Below are 8,512 nucleotides of genomic sequence, written 5' to 3'. Positions count from 1 at the left end.
AACTGGCTGGCCTGTGAGTCCTAGAAATATGCCCAAGTCACCAGTACTGGGATTACAAATGTGTATACCCAATGCCCATTCTTTCATGTAGGTAGGTTGAAGTGATCAAACTCAGGTTTTCATGCTTCTGTGACAAGCACTTTGCCAGCCAAACTATTGTCCCAGTTCAGCATCCTATCTTTTGGAGTCTCAATGAGGAAATGCCTAGAAAAAGTTCCTGGGTAGATTTATGCTTCTTCCTTACTGTGGTAGAGTGGAATGTGCTTAATTAGAATTAATTACCATTGTTTGAGTATTTCATTTTGGCATATATCTTTTGGTCAAATCTACCCCTCAATTCATCCTCTCTCCTCCCTACCACTTTTCCATTTCACCTGTTTCATAAAAACCCGTTGTTATCCAATATGTTACTTAATATTGTCCATATGTTGTCACCGCCACTATGAGTTCATATTTAGAACTTCTCTGTTGGATTAAAAAAACACTATTTTGTAACTGTCATCAACTATCTCTGGCTCCTTAGCAGGAACTTCATTTTTCACCCCTCCTTCTAGAAGCTTCTAGTAATAGATGGTGACTAGCACAGGGATATATGACTAGTCAATATGCAGTGAACAAGAGACTGAGGACTGACCAACCTTAAATGGGACATCTATTTCATGGCTCTTTCATATTTTTTTCTTTCATATTTTTAAAGCCCTGAATTATAATTAAAATAATTTTCAACTTGGCTTTGAAAGTGGCCCACAAGATCGCAGAGCATTTATTCTTTTGATACCACTACTGTCATTGATTGCTTCTCTGTAGGGGATGCTGCTCTGCTTCTGGGTGCTTGTATACCTAGCTCTTGCTAGCCCCTGAAACCTCAAGGCATAACTGGGCTCTTTCTTCCAGGCTGTTGCTCAACATTCTCATGGCCATATTTGCTGCTGTGTTTTCAGAATCCTTCCCAATCTGGGGCACCAAATGCTGTTGTTTTGTCTACAGGTCTCTTATAGCATGGGACAGGGAGAGAGCTGAACTATAATAGGGGCAGAATAGGGCAAGATTCTCTCTTCCTTAATTCTGGAAATTCTCTTTCTAGTACTGCTGATTCCTTGCAGCCAAGGGCACTAGTTCTAGGAGACTTGGCTTAGAGCATCCAGTGGTGTTCTCATATTGCTCCCTCTGAATTTGTTCTAGTTGGCTAAGATCCTGGAAGAGCATGAAGCTGCTCTGCATCACTCATATTTGACACTCCTTTCTCATTTCTTCTCATCCAGAGCAAGATCACATTGCCTAGACAGTTATATGTGTCCTGAACTCAAAACGCATACACACTAACAGGGAACTCAAAGGGCAATATAAAGATGTCCTTATGTAACAGTACTGTGTACAACGAATATACCCAATGAAAAACTTAAAGAAATGTTGGTATGGTTGTGCTCCTTCGGGTGTCTCTGGGGTTACTGTGGTTTAAATATGCTTTGAGTGCCCCTCAAAAGGTGCATATAATTAATTTGACACTACTGCAAAGTGCTATGGAATTTTTAAGGAGTGGTAGGATCTAGTGAGTGTAAAGTATGATCACCAGGATCTCATCCTCAGAAGGAATTAATGTTCAATGGAGATTTGGGTTAGTGCCAATAAAAATAGCAAATGCATCCTTTCCATTTTTTTCTCTGCTTTGGGCATAACCATGTAATACATTCTCTACATCCCTATATCTGGTTGTACCTAGAACCCATGTTATACTATTTGGTCATTCAGCCTCCAAATCCATGAGCTAAGCAAATCCCTTTTATTATGAACTCAGCCACATCCAGTATTATTTAATTGTAGTGACAAAAATGTAGCTGCTAAGAGGGGAGAATGCTTTTGCTTTTCTTCAGTTTCTGATAGATTCAGGCATTCCTTGATGTCTGGCTTCATCACTTCAGTTTCTGTCTTGTCCTCACATGGCCTGCATCTCTTACATGGATCCACATGATTATATTTAGAACTCACTTGATAATCCAGGATTGCATCTCCAATCCTAACTTAATTATCCATTACCTTATAAGGTAATATTCCTGGGTTGTAGGATTTAATACATAGGCTTGATTTTTGAGGTGTTACCATTCAATCTACTATATACTTCTAAGATTTGTCAGTAGGTCTGACCACTGGCTAGCCTGCTAAGGAAAACCCCAGACACATTTTCATGCTTACTATTTTAAGAGACAGGACATGACTTCCCTAAGGGCTTTGGAAACTGAGGCTCTAGCATAACAATCATGGCTGCTTGTCAGCTGTTAGGCTGCTAGTGGAGTAGACCAGGAAGAAATATGGTATAGATAAAGTACAGTCAAAGACAGGAAGGGAGATCAAACCATCTACCTTTAAGTGACAGCAGATCGAATCTAGGAAAGAACAAGGATTTGTGATTTGACCTTTAGGCCTTGAAAGCAAGAGAAAGTGCTGCATGAGACTACAGTGTGCTTGATGCAACAACAGAGAATAATACAATTCAGAGTGTTACTCCAAAACACTGGGGCTTAGGATATGAAGCAGTCATGTTCTACAGTGAATTGGCAGCCACAAAACTCTTTGTATATGTAGAACACATTGAACTTTATTTGCATGGATATAGGGGCTCATCTCTTAGAGGGCTCTTCATTGCATTTTGTGGACCAGGAAGCAAGGCTCACGTGGTCTTGCCTTTCTCTGTCTTTCCAATTCAGCCACTTTGAACTCTCCTTTATGTTATTCATCTTACACCCACAGAAAACGTTCCTGGTATTTTTTGTTTAGTTTTTGAAATTACATTTATTTATTTGTTGTGGGGGGAGAGGCATTGCCCATGTCATGGCACACATGTGGAGGTCAGAGAACAACCTTTGGGGATTACAGCTCTCCTTCTACCATGCCCATTCTGGGAGTCATAACACAGGTCTCATGCTGTATGGCAAGCACTTTGCAGACTGGGTCATCTTTCTAGCCCCATCAGGTTTGTGATGCCTTTCTACTGCCTCCAGTGGAGGACACCACCAGGTTAAAAGCAACATTATTCCTCTAATCTGAAAAGCCTCTATAGTTCTTGAATGTGAAAAGTAGTCCTTTCTGCTCTTGTATGTTATGAATCACCTAGAAAGTGATAGTGTCTCTCCAACTTTTGAGCCTACTTTGACTTGGAGCAGCAGTGTAGTCATTGGCTCCCAATGTCCTGGGTTGAGACAGCTGACTGTCAACTCTGCCCACAGCCACCCAGGGCTTCCAGTGCAGAGGTTCTGGGTAAAGGCTGAAGTCTGAAATCCTTGCAAGGAAACTGAAGGCCCTTTGTGTACTAGCCCTGCCTACCTCTACTAAACATTTTTCCTTAATGTAGCCTCTCCCTATAGTCACCCATACCTGTTCATCTGTTCGGAAAAGCCTTCTGGATGATGCTACACTCATTTTCATCGATTTTGTGCACATGGTCCTCTTCTGAGACAAATGTTTTCCAGACAAGTTTAGGAGCTACCTAGTTCAGAAAGCCTGTTCAGATTGATTTATAACTTAAAAATATATTACTAATTCTTAAACATTTCATACAACATGTTATCATATTTATCTCAACTCTTCCCAGATCTATCCCATATCCCTATACCCTCAAGTTTGTGTCATTGACACCAATTAGTGGGCTATCCACTGGAGAGTGGTTAACCTACAAGAAATCCCAACTCTTTAGGGGTAGGGACCCATGATCCCCTTCCATGCTAGAATATTTACTGGCTTGATTTTATGCGGGCAACCATATTTGCTATAAGTTTATGAATGTAACAGTCTTGTCACATCCAGAAGTTAATGCTTTCCTCTGGTCCTCCTCAATCTCTGCTTCTTCCCAACCCTCCCCTCCCTTTTAAATGGTACCTGAGCCTTGCAGGGAGCATTATATAGATTTCCCATTTCCAGATGAACACTCCACAGATTTGCATTTTTACCAATTGTGTGTTTCTGGATTAACTATGCCTTTTTAAAAAGGCCTTCTTTGATGAGGTCTGAAAACTATGCTAATCTATAAGCAGAAAGATAATGTCTGGGATGTTGTTAATCCCTCTTGCCACACTGGTCATTACTGTAGTTCACAGGTTTTCACAACTGGATAAGACTGTTGATAACTTCCTATGGCTAGAAGTCTGCTTAGCACTTTACAGCATGATGAGAACTAGGCAGCAGGAGGAAGCTTCCTGGTCAGTACTGGCTTGATTACTCCATGTCCTATGACCAATGTGTGTGATATTTTCAGTAATATGGTATTTTCATGAAGTTCTTGTGGGAAACTAACAGAAATTACTATAGTTCATGTTGTTTTCCTTGGGACACTTCTTATCAACAATTGAAGGAAGAACATTGCTATCTTTGTGGGACTACAAGTAAACAAGCACACATACACACACACACACATACACACACACACACACACACACACACACAAGCTTATAAAATAGGTTTCCATATGTCTCTTTCAAAGACTTTTAGTGCCATCTATTCTTCCCTCAACCCCTCTTGGACTCTTACCTCCCAGTCCTCTCCTCACGTAAAGCTTCCTACATGCTATCCCCATTTCTCTTCATATTGCATATGTAGAACTGGGTCTTATTGACTTTGACCCTCTGGTAAATTCACTCTGTGGTTATTTAGCCATTGAATATGTTTCTGTTTGTGTTAGTTCCTATAGCCTGAAAAGCAGAGACCAATCCTTGCTCCTTCTGCACTGTAATCTCTTTCAGGCAGCGTGGGTCCTAGAACACAGTAGATACTAATACAATGTGGTAAAGTGATCTTGATTGGGTGCTACAGCAGCTCTTATTTCTACATGAGATACACATAAGGATGAGGTTTGGGCTCATGTTCCATTTAGTCCCCACCCCCTGCTCTCCCTGACTCCCTACTCTTACAGCAAAGAGTTCTTGGCCTACATGCTCTACCCTGGGAACTTGGGAACTTTAATCTGGCTAGATTCATCCTTAAAGCTCTATTTACCTTAGCTCATCTCAAGCAGGACCCTGGACTCTTCCCACTGATGACTGATCTTCAGAGCCATGTGTGTTGTCCTCTTCTAACCAGCTTGTTGCCTCTCTTTACATACCCCATAGAGTGTGCCCAGCTCTTGTGTCTATTCCAATGTGCCCAGCTCTTGTTCCTACTTTAGTGTACCTCTTTGAGGGTTTGTGATTGTTTTGTTTGGAGGTTGCTATGAATGAATTGTGTCTCCTTAACACTTGAATATTGCTGGTCATTGTGGTATAGCCTTGTAATCCCTACTATTCAGGAGGTTCAGGCAGAGGATTTGTAGTTCAAGTCCTCCCTGGGCTAGAGAGTAAATTTAGCACCAAGCTAGGCAAAGTAGTGAGACCTAGTGTCAAAATAAAAAGTAAAATTTGGGCTGAGACTCTAGTTCAACTACAGAACGCTTGCCTGGCATGCATAGGGTATTGATTTCCATCCTTAGCACCACAGGCATGAGCACACACACACGCACAAATGCATGTGCATGCATGTTTGCATGTATGTGCACGTGCGCTCACACATATACACACATATGCACTTACAATTGCTCGTATACTGAAACATTGCCCCAACTATGGTAACACTTAGAAGATGAGGCACTGATGGTGGGAACTTCATGTTCAGATTAGTGTTCTTACATATCAGAGAGTCAGTCTCTCTCCAGTCCTCTCTCTCCCCTCTTCCTTTCTCTCCTTCTCTTTCAGATACAGTGAGAATGTGTCAGGATGAGACTTGGGTTCATGCCAGCCACCAAGACCTTGAGCTTCCTCTGTACTTCCAATGCCCAAAGCCAGGAGGCATGTCTCATCCCCAGTGCTCACTAGCAATCAAGGCCACAGGACTAGAAATAGAATTCATGAGAGGAGCAGAAAGACTCACAGGAAGATTTTGAGTGGTCAAAGGGGTGCGGCTGTAGAACCCTGGCAATGGTCTCATTAGGGAAGAGGTGACAAATCACCACTATTTAGAAGGCTTTCCATCCACCAAGAATGTGGGCATCTAGTGGTTAGCCATTTTGGGCTTCTCATATGTTGAAGTATATGGTTATAACCTTGACCAGGAAGGGACCTAGGGTTGGAAAGTCCACATGTGGGAAGCACTGTCAGGTGTGCGGCAGTCAACTGGGGTCCCTGTACAGAGCTTGTTCACATTGTTTCTCTTGCACTCCCACCAGCAGCTTTGGGCGTGTGGGTCCACAGAGCATAGCAACTAGTTCATTTAGGTTAGGTTCCACTTCTGTCCATGTTCAGGATGCTCCTTTGGAACCAATCTTCCCACAGATACCAACTACAGACTTTGCGGAGGGGGGGCAAAATAAAGCAATGCCTCACATGTGAAGGTACTGGAGGGCTTTCTGAAGCAGACACAACCTGGTTGTAGATGACCACTTGGGGGCTGGATGGGTAGAGACCAGACCTGGGTGAGCTGCTTTTCTTAAATTAAAATACACCTGTATCCTATCTCTCCTCTCCTTCCTTCTCTCCAGCTCTTCTCATGTTCCTTCCCCCTTGCCCTGTTTCAAATGCATGGTCTCTGTTTCTTTAATTGCTCTTCGTATGTTTATAATATACAAATACAACCTCCTGAGTCCCTATAATGTTACCTGGATATATATGTTTTTAGGGCTGACTGGTATCAGATAAGCAATTGGTGTCCTCTTACCTGGGGAAGCCTTTCTCCTGCCCTCAGTGTTACTTAGTGTACTTTAGTTCTGTGTCTAGGGTTGAGGCCCCATGGGGTTTTCCTTTCCGTGGTAGTGTGTTTATTTGGGTGACCTTCTTGTTTGCATAGTTGCTAGCCTGGGGTACTTCTAGTGGTGTCTAAAGCTCCAGTGGAAAAGTACAAGTCTTTATAGTTTGATCAACAACAAAATAAATCTATGTTCAGGGCAATTTCCACCACTACTAAATGAGGGGAATGCCATAGAGGAGAGTGAGGCAGAGAGAAACCTCAGATCAAATGGATAAATACTGGTAGATCTTTGCCTGACCCTGTGTATATGTGTGGCAACTAGAAGGTTCAATTTGTGAGACACTAGTTTGTGTGTGAGTGTGTGTGTGTGTGTGTGTGTGTGTGTGTGTGTGTGTGAATGGTGTGCATGTGGAGTCATCCTCAATCTCTCCATCTTCTTTTCAAGAACTCTCTCTAACCCTGGAACTCAGTGATTTGGTTAGCCTGGCTGGCCTGGGTGCCCTACAGACCCACTTATTTCTACTCCCTAGAACTGCTGTTACACATGTACAGTGCTGCATCCTACCTATGGACATACTAGGGATCTCAACTCAGGTCTTCATATTGACACAGCAACACATTATTGAGTGGGCTAGTTCTTCAACTCTTGTGGAAGGCCATACTGATGACAACATGCCTTCCTGATAGTGAGCATCTTACATGTACTGTATTTTGTGCAACATGCTGACATGCCAGGAAAACTTAGTCTGAGTTTTATCAAAAGGTACATCTCTCAGCAACCACAGATGCCTCGGGCAGTAAGCTCAGAAAGAAATAGTTAAAGAAAATTATAATGACATTGAGACCAGACAGAAATTAGGTGAGGAGCACTGTGCAGTTATTTGTTTCTGTTCAAGACTGTCTACTTGATTCTGTATAAACTGAGCCTTGCTACTGGGTGTATGAGAAGAGAAAGGGGAAAGACTACATCCAAGATTTCTATCTACTGTCAGTAAGGGGTTGTCTTCAGTGTTCCTGTCTCCAAGGAGGTGCCTGTGAGTGTTCACAAGGCAAAGTCCTGCCACATTTCATACCTGTAAGTCTACTTGGAATCCATGGTAGGTGCTATGAAGCCCACAGTGAGAGTGCAAGGTGAAAAGTTGTACTTTTCATATGACTTCAGTGTGTGACTTTACCTGTTGAGCCTCTGTTTTCTCACCTATGACAAGGAACTGAGCAGTCCTTGTAATGCCTGTTTTAGAACATTCAGAATCCAGAACAAACTGTCTGTCCCATAACAAGTTTATCTTAAATTCTGCCTGACTGCACTAACCTGGCCAAAAGTTAGAGCCCCGGGCAGTGCCTGCAGCCAGGATGCTGTTTCTCTTCTTGTACAAGTTTAGTCAAGACCTTATCTATGACCAACCCAGACTCAACCTCTTGGTACTTTTTATGAGGGTACCTACATCAGACCTAGTCTTCCTGTTCCCAGATTCTCCTGGCTCTCAGATCACTTTACAAGGGGAAAGCATTGAGCATCAATGAAACACAGTGATGCACATGATCATACGGGGTCCTAGGAGGTCCTTTCAACCGGGTCAAGATAGAGTATTTTATCTACTCATCCTCGATTAGGCAACTACAGGTCATAGAGAGTGATTGGTTCAAGGTCACATGGATCACAGGTATTGAGCTGTGGCCCTAGACCTTCAACTTGCCCTATTTAATCATCCACACTCTCTCCTCTAGAGCTCCTGCTTGCCTCTTCTCTTGAGCTCAGAACTCATAGGAAGACTTAGGTTCCCTTTCTTCTGCTCTGTCACATTCATAC

The sequence above is a fragment of the Mastomys coucha genome, chromosome X, assembly GCF_008632895.1.
Source record: "Mastomys coucha isolate ucsf_1 chromosome X, UCSF_Mcou_1, whole genome shotgun sequence".
Lineage (NCBI taxonomy): Eukaryota > Metazoa > Chordata > Mammalia > Rodentia > Muridae > Mastomys > Mastomys coucha.
Note: the sequence above shows the minus strand (reverse complement) of the source record.